This window comes from Natrix helvetica (assembly GCF_964273705.1).
Source record: "Natrix helvetica genome assembly, chromosome: 2".
In the NCBI taxonomy this organism is placed as follows: domain Eukaryota; kingdom Metazoa; phylum Chordata; class Lepidosauria; order Squamata; family Natricidae; genus Natrix; species Natrix helvetica.
In genome coordinates, this window is record NC_138552.1 from 218101283 (window position 1) to 218111594 (window position 10312).

The window sequence follows — 10312 nt, forward strand, 5'->3', positions numbered from 1 at the left end:
TGCAATGGCTTTAGGAATCTGCAGCACACTACTGTCAGTATAATGCCATATAATGACATCGACATCTTAAGAAAGATTCTTTGATCTCTTGAGATCCATCATAAACTGCAGGGATTTAGGTCTTAGAAAATGTATATGCTCTCCCATTTAACTTTGGAAGATTTCACTTGAACATCTCCTGCATCTGCTTCAACTTATGTTGCTTTTCTTTACAATCACTTTATTTCTTGAAAAGCTACCATATTAAAATATTCATGCAAAATATGTAAAACATGCTGGCTGGGGAAGTCTGAGAATTGAAATCCAGACATCTTAAAATTGCCAAGTTTGAACAAAACTGATGTATATATTCCACATACAGTACTTTTATTCAGGGCATAGGGAGAATGCTAAATATTTAAAAAGAAGGAGGGGAGTTTTTCTCTCTCCTTGTACAATTCAGCATAACTACTTTACTTAGGCTGTTTCTTTATTCAAGGAAATAAAGTATTCAAGGGTTTCAGTTACAGGAAGACAGATCCCAACTCAATGATACAAAAAGATTCCTATCCGCAAAGGCACTGTCACAATGTTAAAAAGTTTGCTAGGCCTGAACTGAATGAATTGACACTCAAGAGTTAAACTAAGAAAGAGTTATTGCGCAGGTCATAAAAGTTCTTATCTGAAAGTGATTTATTGCGCATGCGTTACACATTCCAAAATTCCTTTCTTCTTTGTCCGGCTGCCAAGCAGAGCTGGCAGACGGAGCTTTCATTATCAAAATGTAACAATTAGTTTATTTTACTTTTATTTACTTTTATTAAAGTTTGTTTATTAATTAGAATACTTGTCAAAGACTTTTATTTATCTTCTTAATATCTCAAAAGATATGCGGAAGGGAATCAGCCCGATCCATTGATCTCAGATATCAAGCGTTTTTTTTCCCCTGACAACTTGGTATGCAGAGGTTGGTTTTGATGATACCAGCTGAGATGGCTACAATTTATGGCTGTATTTTCCCTTCATGCTATCTAAAGATAACCGACTAAGCCTAATTAGCAATGTCGGAGAAAAAGAAAAAAAAGAAAAAGAAAGATGGGGCAAGCACAGACGGATCAGCTTCTTCTGACAAAGAATCCATTCCCTCAGACACAGAGGAACAACAAATTCCTTCAGGTGCCGAGCCAGATGTGGGGGAAGGAGCTACAGGACGCGACATCCACGAAACGAGGTCAGTGGTTCCTCCTTCTAAAATATCTCCAGGAGATTATGAATTTTTGGGGGCCAAGCCAAAACTTCCCACTCTGCCAGAGCCACTCCATTCCCAGACCCTCGCAGATTATCAAACAATTGATGAATGGCAACTGCCGGCAGAAAAAAAAAACCTCCCACGCAGAAAGCAGACTTTATGAATCCTCCCCAAATGATGAGCAAGAAATGCAAAGCTATCTTGATCAATTAGAACGTTTTGAAAAATATGCTAGGGATGCGAGAATGTGCTTTGAGGAGATAAAGCGAAGTAGGAGGAGCTCCCCCACTCCCAAAATGTCTGAGGACGCCATCTTGTCTTCAAAACAACAGCCTAAGACACACCCCACAGAGTTCATTGGTCAATTAGAACAAAGAGACATGTACACGTCACTGAGGTCATGTGGTCCCTTTGAGTCAACTGAACTTCCGCATACGTATAGACGACTGCAGCCAAAAAGTGAGGCTGCACTGCCATCTGCTGGCGGAGAAAAATTATTACAGCAAAAGATGATGCAGCTTCGTGACAGTTTTAAAGAATTAGCTATGAGTCCTTTAGAAGCCAAAATTTTGCCTCCAAAGTTTAAATCTTCAACACCACCTGGTGGTGCCGAATCCTCCCTAGATGGAAAAAGGCAAAGCCAAAGGCGAATTCGAGGAAGCCAATTTGATGTTGCCACGCAAAGGCCAATGATGCAACCCCAGCATCCCCTGGTTCAACAACCAGCTTTGCAACCAGAACAACAAATTGTTCCGATGCACATTCCTCAGCAGGTATTCACAGTCACCCCCTTGACTGGTGAGTCCAAATTAAAGGAGTCAGGAGAGAATGATAAAGCCTGGGTCAGTGAAATTGCGCTCTTGCTTCGAAGAGAAGGCACACATTCCATGATTTTTAATCCTCCTCCTCAGCCCTGGACACCTGCAATGAGAGCCCTCGAAAACAGAGCAATCACGACTTTGCTCATGTCAATGGAAATTGAGATCCAAGGTATCTTTCCACCTGATGCAACTGCCCAAGAAATATGGGCTATTTTGGAAGATTGCTACAGGCCCGTTCAATTGAATCTTCATGTTTGCTCATGTCTGAGTTCCATGGTTCGAAGTTGAAACCTGGTGAACGAATTGGTGGACATTTGACCAAACTGAAAAGAATGAGAAGTGAATTGAGACAAAATGGCCATGTAATCGATGATATCCAAATGATTAGCATCATCATTAACTCATTGAATTATGAATGGAAAGATGCTGTTGCAAAGATTAACTACGTGCCTATTGCTCAACGCACAGTTAACCACGTTTGCAGACATTTAGTGGAAGACGAAGCTATCAGGTTAGCTACACCACATCTGCAACGACCCCCAGTGTCAAAGGCTCCAGCCAGACGTCCCTTCCGAGGAAGAGGCTATGCTCCAAGGATGCCAAAATGCTACACCTGCAACCGTGTGGGACATGACACCCGGGATTGTCCCCAACGAGTTCCAGCTCCCGTCATGTACCAGCCCAGAGGAACAGACTCCAGAGGCAGAGGTAGAGGCGGAAGACAAGGTCGTCGTGGTCCAAGGCGTGATTCACAAGCTCCACTTGTGACACTGGCCATAACCAACGTTCCACAACCTGATCCAAAGTTCGACAGACGTCTTTTGTGGACTTTAGATAGTGGAGCAGCTGTGCACGTTACCCACAGAAGGGAACTTTTCACAGAGATGGGCGAACCAGAGCCCGAGTATCGAGAACTGTATTCCTTCACCAACCACACTTGCAAGGTCATGGGAAAAGGAACTGTTTACATTGAAGAGCTCAATACACACATCCCTGATGTTTATTACATACCTTCAGCAACCAGTAATTTGCTTAGTCAAAGTCACTTGTCTAGAGATTTAAAGTTCCAGGTTCACCACCTCGAAAAAGCAAGTTACTTAGTTAAAGATGGAGATATTGTTGCTGAAACCATGCTGATTGGTGGTGTTTATTACTTAAAGCCAAAGCCTAAAGGGCAAGCACAGGCAAGTATGCAAACTCCAAAAAGGCACAACGCAGACCCAGAGAGAGTTGTCCCAGAGAGAGAAAACGTTACTGTGCCAAAGGCTCCTAAAGCCAACAAACAAAGAAAACAGAAACAGATTGCTCAGAGCAAGCCTGAGGGTCCTCATGAAACTGTTAATGTTGAGAATTCACTAACTGGTAAACCTTTGCATTCCAGGTGTATTCACAAGTGGCACAGAAGATTGGGACATGCCAGTTTCCGTGTTCTTAGAAAGATGCCGGAGTTCGCAAAAGTTTTGGATCTAAAGGGGTGTAAGGTGTTTTTGGATTGTGCGGTTTGCAAAAAGGCTAAATCCAAGGCGGCTGCAATTCCCAAACACGCTACACGCCTGTCAACACGCATTTTTGATTTGGTACACACTGACATAGTGGGTCCTTTCCCACCAACACTTGGTGGCAGAAAGTATTTTTTAACAATTGTAGATAATCATTCTAGATATGGATTTGTATATCCTATGAGAGAGAAATCTGAGACCTTTCAGATCTTTAAAGACTTTGCAGCGTTTGTTTCTACACAATACCAAGTTCGCATCGCCAGAATCCAGAGTGACCGTGGTGCAGAATTCATGTCTCAGTGTTTCCAGGACTGGATGCGTAAGAATGGAATTCTTCATCAGACATCTGCTCCATATACACCGGCTCATAACGGAGTCGTAGAAAGAAGACAAGGGGTTCTACAAACCATGATGCGTTGTCTTCTAGAAGATGCCAATCTCAGTAACGCATACTGGGGTGAAGCAATCAAATATGCAAATTACATTGTCAACCGTACTTGGAGCAGTGTAATCAATCAAACTCCTTTCTACATGCTGTATGGCTACAAGCCCTCTCAAGAACCTCCATATTTTTGGTTCATATGCTATGGTGAACACTCCCTTAAGTCAAAGAAGAAAGGGAGGTACAGTAGCAAAGAGACTGAGATTTATGGGTATTGATGATAATTCAAAATGGTACAAATTCATTGATACTAAACATGTGATTGTCATTTCACAATCTGCTAATTTTGAGGAAGATATTGACTGGTCCAGGATTCATTCCAATGATTCTGAAGTTTATTTTCCTAGAGATGGTGTTCCAGATGCCACGCAGCCTGATGACAATTCGCAGGCAGATGTTCCTTCTACCAGTTCTTCACAACCTGATGTTCCGTCTTCGCAAGCCGCGGATGCTGATGCTAGCGACGAACGTGAGGACGAGGATGAGGATGATGAAGAAGAAGAAGACTGGACTGTTGCTCCTAGACACTCCAAGAGGGCCACAAAAGGAATCCCTCCACAACGTTATTCATGGCAACTGACAAAGTCACCATTACCTTTGATTTGCAACGTTACTCTTCCTCCTGAGACATTCACACAAATCAAACAGCTCCCTGATTCAGAGCAAGACAAATGGTATGATGCAATGCAGGATGAAATGGACAATTTAAAGAAACTTAATGTATTCACACCTGCAAAACCTCCAGCAAACAAGAAAGTCATTGGCACCCGATGGGTCTACAGAATCAAGAAGAAACCAAATGGTGAGTCTTTATACAAAGCCAGACTTGTAGCTCAGGATTTCGCTCAACGTTATCCTGAGGACTACACAAATACTTACTCACCAACAGTCAGAACTGAAAGTGTAAAAATTGCCTTAACCACTGCAACTATTCTTGGTTTAGAAGTTTTCCAATTTGATGTGGACACAGCTTATCTACATGCAGACCTAGATGAAGAGATCTACGTGAGAAGCCCTCCAGGATTCCGAAAGCAAGAAGGGGATACCTGGTTCCTGAACAAAAGTCTTTATGGTCTGAAACAGTCAGGTTTAATGTGGTATTTATGTCTTACTGACAAACTAAATTCAATGGGCTTTATTAAGTCCGAAACTGATGAATGCGTGTTCACAAAAAGATCTAACAATGCATATGAGATAATTCTTGTTTATGTTGATGATATTGTTTATATTGGTCCAAATAAGAAAATGAGTGAGATTTTTGCCAAAAGTTTGCAGAGATACTTCACACTAAAATCTTTAGGACACATTAGCACTTATTTAGGTGTTCAAATTGAAAAGACACAGAAGGGGTTTAGTCTTTCACAAGAGGAGAAAATTGACCACATTCTACATCATTGCAACATGAAAGATGCTAGCACAACAAAGACACCCATGCAAACAGATTTTCACAACTTAACACATGAACCAAGTCCTGAGTTCGAGGATCAAACACTTTATCGTTCAGTCATTGGTTCACTATTATACATTAGTAGTTGGACCAGACCTGACATCGCACTTAGTGTTAATCTTTTATCACGACACGTAGGTAAGGCAACACAATTTCATTGGTCATGCATTAAGAAGTTGTTGAAATACCTAAAATACACTAAACACATGAAGTTATTGCTAGAACCAACACACACTGATCAACCAAAGTTGATTTGTTTTGCTGACGCCGACTGGGCGAGCGACAAGAAGTCACGCAAAAGCACTTCTGGTTACATGATGTTCCTGAATGGATGTCCTGTTTACTGGCAAGTGAGAAAACAGAGTTTTGTTTCATGTTCATCTACTGAAGCTGAATATGCTTGTATTTCAGATGCTTGTAATTCTCTAACGTGGTTTGATGCTTTGATCACAGATATCTGGACACGTCCGATTTGACCAATCACCGTGATGGAAGATAATGTATCTGTTGTTTATATTTCTGAGTCACATTTTACAGGTTCTAGGTCCAGACACATTGACATTCGTTATCAAAACACAAAGCAATTAGTTAAGCAAGGTTTTGTTAAATTGCAATATGTTTCTACACATGATCAGATCGCAGACATGCTTAACAAACCACTCGCCGCAAATCAACACGAGTATCTGCGAAAGAAGATGTGCCTTAATTGATGATTTGATGACGTCAGCCCAGACTAGCAAAAGAAGGGGTGTCACGATGTTAAAAAGTTTGCTAGGCCTGAACTGAATGAATTGACACTCAAGAGTTAAACTAAGAAAGAGTTATTGCGCAGGTCATAAAAGTTCTTATCTGAAAGTGATTTATTGCACATGCATTACACATTCCAAAATTCCTTTCTTCTTTGTCCGGCTGGCAGACGGAGCTTTCATTATCAAAATGTAACAATTAGTTTATTTTACTTTTATTTACTTTTATTAAAGTTTGTTTATTAATTAGAATACTTGTCAAAGACTTTTATTTATCTTCTTAATATCTCAAAAGATATGCGGAAGGGAATCAGCCCGATCCATTGATCTCAGATATCAGGCGTTTTTTTTTCCCTGACAGGCACAATGACTGTGGAACCAAGGATCAGGTAGAGGTAGAGACATGATTCAATGGTGCCTTCCAATTTTAGGATTCTATGACATCGCAATTGTTAAGCTAGGCTTTCAAACAAGATAGCTATGTCATCAGTCTCAACCATTTATGTCCATTCAAGCTGAGGACAACAGCAATCATCATCCAATATATGCCAAGGACATGAGAATTAGGAAGGCTTTACTAAGTCATCATTTTATTTAAAATACTTATAAACACACACACACACACACACACACACACACACACACACACAGGAAGAGAATATATGAAATTCTCTCTTTTGTATTTCTTTTGTTTCCAGCTTTAATTCTAACATCTAAGAAATTCCTGTGTGCTATAGGGTAACTTTCATTTCTGTGGGTAATAATAATTTGATAAGGTAAACAATGTTGTGAAACTGGAACTTTTAGTGTGACCTTGTTTCAGGTTAACCCATTTTATCAATTGTGTCTCTGCTGCTTTTGTTTTGTTTTTACTTCCCATAATTGCAAATATAAAGGACTGAAAGTGGGAAACAGATATACATACTGTTAGATATTAACATATATCGCTGCAAGTCTCCTCTCAGGTCCGCCGCTACGGCGGGAAACAGGTATCACTCTGATTGGTCGAGAGGCGTACCCGATCCCTATAAAAGGGGAACCCTCAGACCACAGAGCAAGCTGGATCACTACTACTACTAATAAAGAGCTGTTAAATCACTTCGTGTCCGGAGTCTGTTCTCTCGTTGCCCGAATCTAACATTGGCGACGAGGATGGGATTGAGAGACAGATAGGACGAAGAACGCTACCTCCAGAATCCCAGGATTCGATCCAGCCCAGGAATTCGGCAGAAATTCCGGCAGCCATCTCGGGTCATTGCAGCGCGGCAAATTCAACGCAGAGAAGATGGCGATGCACACTCCTCCCGCTCCGTTCGACCCAATGAACGACCAATGGGAAGCCTACATGATTCGTTTCGAGTGTTTTCTCGAAGCGAACGAATACACGGGGATAACCGACTCCCGAAAGAAGAACATTTTCCTCAGCTACTGTGGGCGAGAGGTTTTCAACATGGCCAGAGACCTTTCCGAACCTACACCGATACAAGCGGTATCATGGACGGCGCTACAACAGACCTTGCAAACCCATTACGCGCCAAAACCTTCCTGCCACGTTTGCCGCCAGGAATTCAACGCACGCAACCAGAAGGCGGGAGAATCAATCAACCAATATGTTGCTGCGCTACGAAAAGCAGCGACTCACTACGAGTTCAGGGATCTGGACGAGCAAATCCTGGCAAGACTTGTATATGGGTTAAAGGACATTTCGCTACAGAAAAGGCTGTTGGCCAATCCAAATTTAACCCTACAAATAGCGCTAAACGAAGCAAGGGCATCCGAATCAGCGGAAAGATTGTCGGAAACCATACAACGCAGGTTCAACACGAGCCAGCCAGCACCCAGACACACCAGAGTCCACTACGAGGACACCAATCCAGAATTCGAGGATCCCGAGTTCGAGGACAGTCACCTGATGCGGAGCAGTCACATGAGGCCTGGGGGTAGACCCGGATTCTGTTTGCCACCCTGCGCAAGTTGCGGAGGGAACCACCCCCGGTCTACCTGTCGGTTCAGGAACGTCGTTTGTTCGCACTGCGACAAACTTGGGCACATCGCACGAGTGTGCCGGAGCGAAGTCCCTGCCTCCTCATGGCAGCCTCCTCTATACCGCCAACAGAAACCCAACCCAGGGGCTTGGCGGAATCCAAAAGGGCGCCCAGAGAGAAACCCACGAGAGTTTACCCAGAGAGACAATTCCCAAAGAGCTGAAAGGGCGTATTCCCAGAGAGATTACACACAAAGAGCTGAGAGAGCGTTCTACCAGGACGCTCAACGAGAGTATTACAAGGATACAGATACTGAGATAGAGCTGACCCAGAGAGAGGAGTTGCGAACCTATCTCACAAAAATAAGTCAGGTCCGAACTAAGCGGCCTAAAAAGCTGAAAGTCACAGTCCTCTTGGAGGGCTCTCCTTGCGAGCTGGAATTTGACACAGGATCGTCCTTGACGATCATTTCATGGGCCTCCATGAAAAAGGCTATCCCTAGCCTCAAAAAGAGCCAACTACGTGCACCAGACATCCTGCTACGAGACTACCAGGGGAACCGAGTCCCCATCGTGGGCCAAGGCACATTCCAAATTCGTTTCAAGGACATCGTAGCCCAGCTGCCCGTGACCATCGCCAGCGCACCATTACAGAACCTTCTAGGACTAGATTGGTTTGAAGGCCTGGGGTTAGAAGTCACCGGGATCAACGCCGTGGAGAACAGCAGCGCTGAACAGATCTTTAAGGAGTTCGAGGATGTGTTCAGCCCCGGTCTTGGTAAGTATGTGGGTAAGCCTATCTCATTCAATTTAGACCCAAAAGTCGCTCCAATCCGACTTAAACCGAGACGAGTGCCTTTTGCACTCCGCCCAAAAATTGATAAAGAGATCGATAAGTTAGTAGAGCAAGGAATCCTTGAGCCGGTGGATCACGCGTGCTGGGAAACCCCCATCGTGACCCCAGTCAAACCAGATGGGTCAGTCCGCATCTGCGGACTGGAGGAGGAGGAGCTTCCAATGATGATGGCAGGCGTCTCCTGAGCTCCAAGAACACCATGGAGCTCCCGCCCGGTTAAGGGTTGCTGCCGGCCCCCGTATCATCCGAGGGGGCCGAGAGTTCGATAGCCCGACCACCCAGGCATGTTTCGGGCTTGTTTTGGCCCGCCAGGGTGGCCGGTGAAGACCGGAGGGATGAGAGGACTGGAGGGCTGCAAACGGCTGCAAACGGCCACCGGCAGGAAAAAGCAATGGCTGCGCCGGCGGGAAACGCTAAGAAACACGAAGAATAGAAGAGAAACACCGAAAAACCCGAAAAGAGCCGGAAAAGAGCCGGAAAAGCTGAAGGAGAGTGAGAAGAAGGGGGTGAGAGGCCCCAGAGGCATTGGAGGCATTGGAGGCACCGGAGAGATCCCTGAAATATCAAAGGACCCGAGGGAGAGAAACAGGAAACATCTGATAGGTGAGAAGGACTGGGAGGCAGCCGGAGGCTGCTGGAAGAGACAAGGGGAGATGACTGCGACGATGGTTGAATGGAGGAAGTTGCAGCCAGGGACCCCTTGGGATATTTTGTCATCTTGTCATTCCTGGCTACTTGCTTCTGGCTACTCCCATTCCCCCCCTCCCGGGCCCCTGCTGGCTCAAGCGGACTAACATTGGGAGCCTAGCAGCTGGGCCAAGAATGCCCCCCCATCCATCGGGGGGGCCACATACACCATGAAACAGATGAATGGAACTATCACCTATCCTGTGCCTACATTTCCATTTACCACCTTTGCCTTTCCCCCCACCATCTGGGATATTCAATCATGGCTTGCTCTCCCCCCCCCTTTCTCTCCTTTCTCTCCAAGTTTTAAGTACCACCTGGACATTGAAAAACCCTCCGCCCTCCATTGAGACTCTAGCCCACTGGTTTTTAACTATTAACTTTTATATCATCTGCACCCCTACCCTATCGGGATGGTCAACAACCTACCAATTTACTCGAGGACAGACCTGCTTCGCCTGCGGGAGGCCCCTCTCTCGCAGGTATGGCCCTTGGCTCTCTCAAGGGCCAGCCTTGATGACGGGTTCGTGAACCCCGAGAGGTGGAAGAAGAGGAAGCTGAGGGGCTTTTTAGCAAAATGTTTTATACTGTTTTTAGGGGGT

At 44.4% G+C, this 10312-nt stretch overlaps 1 protein-coding gene across 1 annotated transcript in view; it reads left to right on the forward strand.

Moving 5' to 3' along the window:
* AGT (angiotensinogen) overlaps positions 1 to 6298 on the forward strand; it is a 341767-nt gene extending 335469 nt beyond the window's left edge. The window contains exon 6 of the transcript XR_014174779.1: positions 6184 to 6298. The gene's annotated coding sequence lies outside the window, so the exon portion shown is untranslated. The remainder of the gene's footprint in view (positions 1 to 6183) is intronic.
* Positions 6299 to 10312: the final 4014 nt, after the last annotated feature.